Below are 8,787 nucleotides of genomic sequence, written 5' to 3'. Positions count from 1 at the left end.
GGATATCCGTATCAAATCAATCAAAATATCTTTCAAATAAAATGCAAAACAAATACTTACTTTAAATATTAAATTAATTCAAAACATTGAAATAATTTAAAACAAACTTTATCAATCCTCCAAAACATGATTTCAAATATTTCACAAATAAACAAAATATCAATTTCAAACCTTTAAATAAATTTAAACAAAACTTTATCAAATCATATAAGAATACTTCAAATACTTTGCAAATAAACATAATTTCAATTGTCAAATTAGTTTTCAAATCCATAATAAAACTTGAATTTCATATGCAAGATATCAATTTCAAATCGTAGTATCAAATCCAAAATACATTTTAGTTTTGGAAAAGATATGGTAAATCATTTACAATACTTTCCAAAAGATATGGAAAATTACTTACAACACTTTTCGAAGGGATATGACAAATTACTTACTATACTTTTTTTTCGAAGGGATATGACAAATTACTTACCTCTTTCAGAAATCCTACGAATCTAATTTACTTCTTCCTTGGTAGTTATCAACTTAGACGCCTAGAAACAACCAATATCCAAAATCAATTCTTAAATCGTATCCAAGGATTTAAAATTCAACCAATTACTAACTCAAATCTTATCTACCTAATTTTCCCATTCAAAACACTTTTTTATGTAAAATAATTAGGAAAGTATGGATTTGGGGATACAAAACCAGATCTGAAAACTAGGTTAAAAAGCCTCTAAATTCAACAATAACAAATTTTAAAATTAGAAGAATCGATATAAATCAATACGAACTAAAAATTTACAAAAAGTTTCTCAATAAAACAAGCTTAAAAACCTTCTAAACAATTGAAAATTTGGGGATTTTAAATTTGAAAAATTTTCCGTTTTATAAAATAAAACTTCCAAGAATTTTCCATAAAACAATTAACAATTTAATAATTTTTATAGAAAAATCAGATCTGAAAACCGTATATAAAACCTTTAAAACTTGGTAAAAACATATAATTTTTTTTATGTAAAAATCATAACAACAAACTATAATTTATAGGATACAAATAGGTAAACTTTTTATGCAAAAAGAGTCTCAAAATAGCCCAAAAACAATCTCATAAACAAAAAGATTCAAACCAAAAATTTTGAAAAATTTTTAGGGCAAAAGTCCTTAAAATCTTTTATTCTAAAAAACAAAGACCTCAAAACTTTTCCCAATAAACTGAATTAAAGAACTACAAATCAAGAAAAATAAAACTAAAACAATGAGAAGAAAATCTTACCGATCTTTGAGAGAAAATACCAAACTCTTATTCCTTTCTTTTCTTTTTCTCTTTTAGAGAAAACTAGGTCTAACAGTTTAAGAAAATAAAACCTAGGGTTTAAGGGCTTTTATAACAAACCCTAATGAATTCTTATTTTAAAAGGATAATAAAAAGATAAAGATTTAATAAAACTTTTTCTTTTTATTTTTTAAATTCTAAGAACAAATTATCTTTTAAACATAATTTCTAAAACTAAAAAGGTTTATCTTTGAGAAAATAAAAGAAAACAACTAAAAAAATAATAATTTAAATATATGTATATTTATATATTATTATTTTTTTTTTGGTTGTTACACAAGCATAATCAAACCAAAGAAGAATCGGTAACTTTTCATCCTCAATTACAAGTCAGCAGTGCAAAATCTTCTTATCAAAATCGATCGTACTCGAAGCAGAGGCAGCCCTGGCAGTTGCAGAAGCACTTGCAGACAACGTTACCGATGGCGTCCTTACGCAATTGGGACAATGTTGGCCTTTGCCCAACAAATGTCTTTAGCTTTGGTATCGAAAAATGTCAGACGTTAGTCACCATTGCCGGAGCCACTGTGTCTGCGATCCAGTACGCATGTATGGCTACTACGACCTGTTTTTTTTTCCATCTCATTGCTCTAGTTGCTTTCAGATTGTAGGAAATAAAATGAAAATTTAGATGAAGAACGATTATCTTGTTGTATCGTGGACGAAGCCACTACCCTGAAAGCAATTACGGCACGACCATGGTGCTACATCGTATATTTGCCGATCGCTCCCCAAGGTTAATACAACTTCGAATCCGTGCACTCGCCGGGTTCGAATGAAATCGATAAACATGCTTAGAAGAATTTTCTCTGTGTCTTTTGAAACAAAAACAAGTATTTATTTATATAGAAACAATATGCTATTTTTTGTGGTTTTTAAAAAATAGTAAAGTTAAAAATAGCATATTCTAATTTTATCAATATTAAAAATAGCTAGAAGACTAAGTTTTGTAAGGACATATTAGTCATTCCCAACACTTAAGAGCTCCATCTACCCCTATTCACTCACGTATAGAACAATCTCTTTCTATTATTCAAGAATTTCAACACCCAAATGAAAGTTGGTATATGGATTCTGGAGCTACTCATCATAGGACTCCAGACTTTTCAATTATTTGCAACCTTATACCATACTTAGGTGTTGAACAAGTCATGGTTGTAAATGGTAAGTAAATATTAGTTTTAAATGTTGGTACTTCTTTTCTTTCCACTTTTGATAGACCTCTTTTACTTCAAATTGTTCTTCATACTCCTTCTATATCAAATAAACTTGTTAATACATCTCGTCTCTGCAAGGATAATAAGGCTTTTGTTGAATTTCACTCTTCTTTTTTTCTTGTCAAGGATCTTCTATCCAAGAAGGTACTTCTTAAGGCAAGCTTGAAGTGATGGGATGTGAATCCCGGAGCATAATCGGATCTTTGTTCATGAGTTTTTGAGAAACAAAATCAAAGTTGTGCAAAAATGAAATATAGGAGAAACTTGTTTCTTTACCTTTGAAGAATCGTTCTTCAAGTTAACCACCACCCGAACACCACCACTAAATCTTCCGTGCTATCTTCTTGGATCTGAAGAATGCGCTTGTGGGAGCGTTTGTTTGGAACGAGATGAAGTATTGAGAGAGATTGAGCTGGTGAGATAATCGTGATCAATCGAAGTTCTGTTCTTGGCTTAGCAGTTTTCTGCAAAAAGCAAACCAAAAACCAATGACGTGGGGAGTTACCCCACGTCACTTAACTCCCCACTCCCCTGCATTTTTTCAGGGAAGTTATATATATTAATTATAATATTATTTATTAATATTATTAATAAATAATAATAAATAATATATATATATATATATATTTAATTAATTAATCATATTAATTAATAAATAACAATTAATTATTAATCTAATTAACAATTAATATATGCATATATAAATCAAATAAATAATTAACACTTAATTATTTCTTACAAAAATAGAATCATATTCTATAGCATTTCTCAATAACCTATAGTTGTAATGTACATCTTATGCATATTATTTTTAACCTATAGTTTTAATATGAATCATATTCATATTAATTTTATTTGAATCTCATTCAAATAATTTCTCTCATAATATATGGTTTTAATTTAGAATTAACTATATATTATAATGTATCAATATACATATATTCCCTTGTGCAATTTGAACAGTTCAAATTCTTCCAAAAACTTGATCCTTGTTTTACCTGTTATGAGCTAGCAAGGGGACTTAATGGACCTACAGATCAGAACCTCCAACGATACAAGATTAATCGATCAAACTCATTGACCAAGTTAATCAACATTCTTTAACTATGGGTCACTCCACTAAAGACCCGCAGTTGCACTCTTCTCACTACAGAATGTTTTCATGTCCATGGATATACGACCAATAATGACAAGTCAATCCTTCACGATTGTTTGTAACTCAAGCTGGGTCAAATTACCGTTTTACCCCTGGGTTACATCTTGCTCCTTAAATAGCACTGCTCCTCTAATGAACAACCCGGTTATGGTTCGACCAATAACCGGAAGTCCCTCTCAGGCTAGTGAGAGGGTGGGGCCCCTTGTTCAAGTCCTGGAGTCAGTAATTAAGAGAACACTCATCTACTTCCCTAAAGTCGGGAGGAGTGAATTCCATCTTGTGAAGTTATGTTCCCAGCTCCCCACTCGGTCTCGTCCCTAAAATGGTAGGAATATTGAGTCGGCAACTCGGGCCACTCTCACCCGTATAGATAAAAGGACGAGCCCTCACGGGCAGGAGTCCATAACTCACTCAGGATTGAGAATGAGTTGTCTGGTCATCGTATGAAATAGCAATCTGTTAGTCAACAGCGGTACATCTAAAGATTGGCTATTTCGCTGTCCGATCTTATACAAACTCATTATATAGGATACCCACACTCGCATATCTCCACACGAATGACCTGCATCTAGTCATTTGTAACATTTACAGAGTGCGTCGTATCCGTAGTGTTGCTAGGATAAGGTACCCAGTCTTATCCATATACTATAGACCCTTTAGGTTATTCACGAGACATTATCCACTTGTATATCAAGGGTATATCAAATATATACCTCGTATATCAGGGGTATATCAATTATATACCCAGTATATCAAATATATACCCAATATATACACTGTCCCGATTACATGATAATAACCTTGGATGTTTAGTTTATTGGATTTTAGACAATGTAATGCTATGAATTCAACAACAAATTTATTAAATAAAACTTTATTGAATATACATTTGTTTCTACATAAATACAAAGTACGAGTTTAGGACAACACACCCAACATGAAGATGGTCTACATAGTTTATTCTAGCTTGGACAAGACCCCTTCACATTCCATTTTGTCTTTTGCTACTGTTTTGCTTTCATGAGTTCGTGGTGCTCCCTTTTGGCATCTTCGTTTAGGTCATCCTGCTGCAGGTGTTGTGCAGCAAATTTTGAAAAATTATGTTGGGTCTAGTTTGTCTGTTCAAGTTACTGTTTTTTGTAAATCATGTCAATTGACTAAGAGCCATCGTTTACCTTTTCCTTTGTTTGTAACTAAAACTCGTGAACCTTTCCAATTAGTTCATTCGGGTGTATGGGGACCTTCTCCTCAAGTTTAAATAAATGGGGTAAGTTATTTTATTATGTTTATAGATGACTTTACTCATTTATCTTGGATCTATTTACTACAATATAAGGATGAGACATTCTCGTGCTTTCTCAATTTCAAAATTATTGTTGAAACTCAATTTGATAGAAAAGATTAAGAGTTTACAAACAGATTGGGGTGGTGAATTTTGTCGTGTTTCTTCCTGTTTAGCGTCTCATTGGATTACACATAACATTTCTTGTCCTTATACTCCTCCAAAAAATGGAAGAGTTGAAAGGAAAAATAGGCATGTGGTAGAAATGGGTATTTCTCGTCTTGCTCACTCCAACTTACCTTTGTCTTTTGGAGCTTTGCCTTTCAAATGACCATTTATTTAATCAATCGTCTTCTTACACCTATTCCTACCTCTAAATCGCCTTACCAAATGTTAGATAATAATCTTCTTGATTATCAATTGTTAAAGGTATTTGGTTGTGTTTGTTTTCCGTGTCGTAGGTCCTATAATTCTCATAAACTTCTGTTTCGCCAATCAAAATGTATCTTCATTGGTTATAGTTCTAATCACAAAGGTTATTTGTGTCTTGATCCCTTGTATGGTCTAGTCTATGTTTCTCGTCATGTAGTCTTCAATGAAGCTGAATTTCCTTGTTCAAAATCGAATTTTAGTTTTGGTACCATTAAAAACGTCGTCCAGATCTTCAGTTATTCTCTCCATCTTCGTTTCCCATTTTTATAAATAGTCCTATTGGTTGTCCGGCTCTATTTCCCACCTTTTCAAGTAGTCCAGCTGGCTTTCTAATAGTTGTTTATTCTTCTTCTTTCACTTCTTTACGCCAACGGTACCTCCTGGTTTCACTCCTCTTCCTCCTTCTGCTCCAATTTCTCTCCTTGACATTGTTCACCGCTCTCCTTTACAACCAAATAATGTGACAATATGCCCTTCAAATTCCTCCACTTCCCCATCTCCTTCTCCTTATGTTTCCCCATCTACTTCTCCTCTCTTTTTACCTCAATAGCAACCTTCCCATATGCCCATTACAAATGTTCATCCCATGATAACCCGTGCTAAAGCTAGTATTACAAAGTCCAAAATATAGTTATCAACTACCCCTTTTTCGTCTGGCACACTTGTTGAACCTACCACTTTTAAGGATGTTGTTAATTATGTTGAATGGAGAGATGTTATGGATAAAGAGTATTAGGCTTTAGTACAAAATGGTACTTGGTTATTAGTTCCACCTTCTCCCAAATACAAAGTTATTGGTTGTAAATGGGTCTATAAAATTAAGTTGAAACTGAGTGGTGAAATAGAACATTACAGAGCAAGGCTCGTAGCTCCTGGTTATGATCAAGCTCATGGTGTTGACTATTTTGAGAATTTTAGTCCAGTCATAAAACCAGCTACCATTCGTATTATTCTTTCTCTTGCTGTACAGTTTCAATGGTCCATAAAACAGTTTAATGTTCATAATGCATTTCTTAATGGTGAGCTTCATGAGGACGTTTTTATGTCTCAACCACCCAGTTTCATTGATAGAGATACACCCTCACATGTTTGTAAGTTGAAAAATGCTTTGTATGACTTAAAACAATGCCCTCGAGAGTGGTTCTTGAAACTTAGTTCTTGCCTTTTAAGTTGGCATTTTCATGCTGCAAAATCAGATGCTTCGATGTTTATTTACAACAAGAATTCAATTTTGGTGATTATTTTGATTTATGTTGATGATACTTTGGTTACTGGCAATAGTTTGTCATTCATTCAGCAATTTATTGGACCTTTGAACTCATTATTTGCTTTGAAAGATCTAGGAGACTTACCATACTTCTTGGGTATTCATGTAACTAGAGATACGAAACATCCATTCACCTATCCCAGCACAAGTATTTTTACGATCTTCTCAAGCATGCTGAAATGTTATGTTGTAAATCTATTTCTACTCCAATGGTTGCTGGAACATCACTATCCATTCATGATGGTGACCCATTGACTGATTCGACTATGTATGGGAGTATTGTTGGCTCTCTTCAATACTATACTCTACTTGACCGAATTTGAGTTTTTCAGTTAATAAAGTTTGTCAATTTCTTCATGCGCCTACTTCTACTCACTGTACAGTAGTGAAGCGTATTTTACGATACCTTAAATCTACATGTTCGTCTGGTATTACGTTGACTCGATCCTCTTCTTAGTCTTTGATGTATTATACTGATGCCGATTGGGCAAATTGTCTGGATGATCGAAGAAGTACCAGTGGTTTCTGTGTGTTTCTTGTAAATAATTTAATTTCTTCGTCTTCCTCAAAACATAAGGTTGTTTCATGTTCGAGTGCCAAATCAGAGTACAGGGGAATGTCCAATGCAACTGTCGAACTTATATGGGTACACTCTGTCCTCTCTGAAATTGGCATATTTCCTTCTTCCATTCCCTTATTATTATGCAATAATGTTGTTAGTGCTATTTACATGGCTGTCAATCTAAGTTTACATAATCGTTTAAACCACATTGAAATTGATCATCATTTTATTGGTGAGCGTGTTCATCGTAAGCAACTGCTGGTTCAGTTTGTTCCATTAAAGACCGGTTTGTAGATATAATGACTAAACCACTCCCGTCTCAATGTTTCTCCCATTTACGTACCAAGCTTACTGTCCATTGTAGTCCAGCTTCGCTTGCGGGGATGATAGAATGTTATTTCTCAAGTTTATTTTCTCGTATATTACTCTGTATATAATAGTTAGTTATCTTTGAACAAATAAGATGTTTACACGTGTTCTATTATGGGATTAGTAAATTGATGGGCTATTTAGAAATCATAATTACATAAAAAAGATTTAGAGGTATAGAATTTACACTTTTGTCATGAAACAATCCTATTTTGGTACCCATCATACAAATTACTATTATATCCTTTTGTAATATTAAATAATTTTTAAAATTCAAAATTGGTAAATTGGGAGGTTACAATTTAAATCCCTTAAAATTTGCTTAATTATACTTTCCAAAAGTAAAAAAATACCAAAATCCCAAAAATCCCAAAATCATTCATTTTTGAAAAATTCGAAACCCTTTCCTCTGACTTTTCTTCTTCCTCCGTTTTCCGTCTCTGGCCGATCGTCTCTACATTTCTTCGTCTCCGACCGCTGTCTAGTTGCCTTCTTCTCCAGCCGCCGTGTCTGTTCTTCTTATCCTATCGTGGTATCTATTCTTCTTATCCTGCCACCAACTCCGTTTTTCTTTATCGCCGAGCAGCCCGTAAACGATTATTCTTCCTCAGTCGTTCCATTTCCGTCCTTCGTTTGTCTCCGGTCCCGCCTCCGTTTTTCTCCATCGCTGGAGCAGTTCGTCTCCGTTTATCCCGATTGAAAGGTTTGTATTCCAATATATCCTAATAGTTTTCTCTTTCAGATTTGTACAATTTTCAAAACCTTTATTTTTTATTTTTTTATAATGTTAAACCCTTTCAATGTTCCTTCTATGCTCAAGTAGTCTCTAACAGTTGTTTTCGTTTTCTAATTTCGTGTGAACTATTGTATATATGGGGATATATTGAAGTTTATATGGAATGTAGTTTATATCCATCTGAGGGTTGACATTTATACCAAATTATTTTCTATAACTTTGAATAATACATAGTATTAGTATGTAAGTTATAATATTAATAGGTAAGAAATATATATATATATAAACTGTAATTTTTATATTCATTATAACCATGTTCCCTTTGATGTATAGATAAACTGTGTTTTCTTCTCCTTTCAATATTGGTGTCAATCAATACATGTTGCTCGTTACTTATCTTCTGTTAAAGGATAAATAACACAAAAAATATATATAAATCACC

The sequence above is a fragment of the Momordica charantia genome, assembly GCF_013281855.1.
Source record: "Momordica charantia cultivar OHB3-1 chromosome 2 unlocalized genomic scaffold, Mcharantia_2.0 BLBB01000002.1, whole genome shotgun sequence".
Lineage (NCBI taxonomy): Eukaryota > Viridiplantae > Streptophyta > Magnoliopsida > Cucurbitales > Cucurbitaceae > Momordica > Momordica charantia.
Note: the sequence above shows the minus strand (reverse complement) of the source record.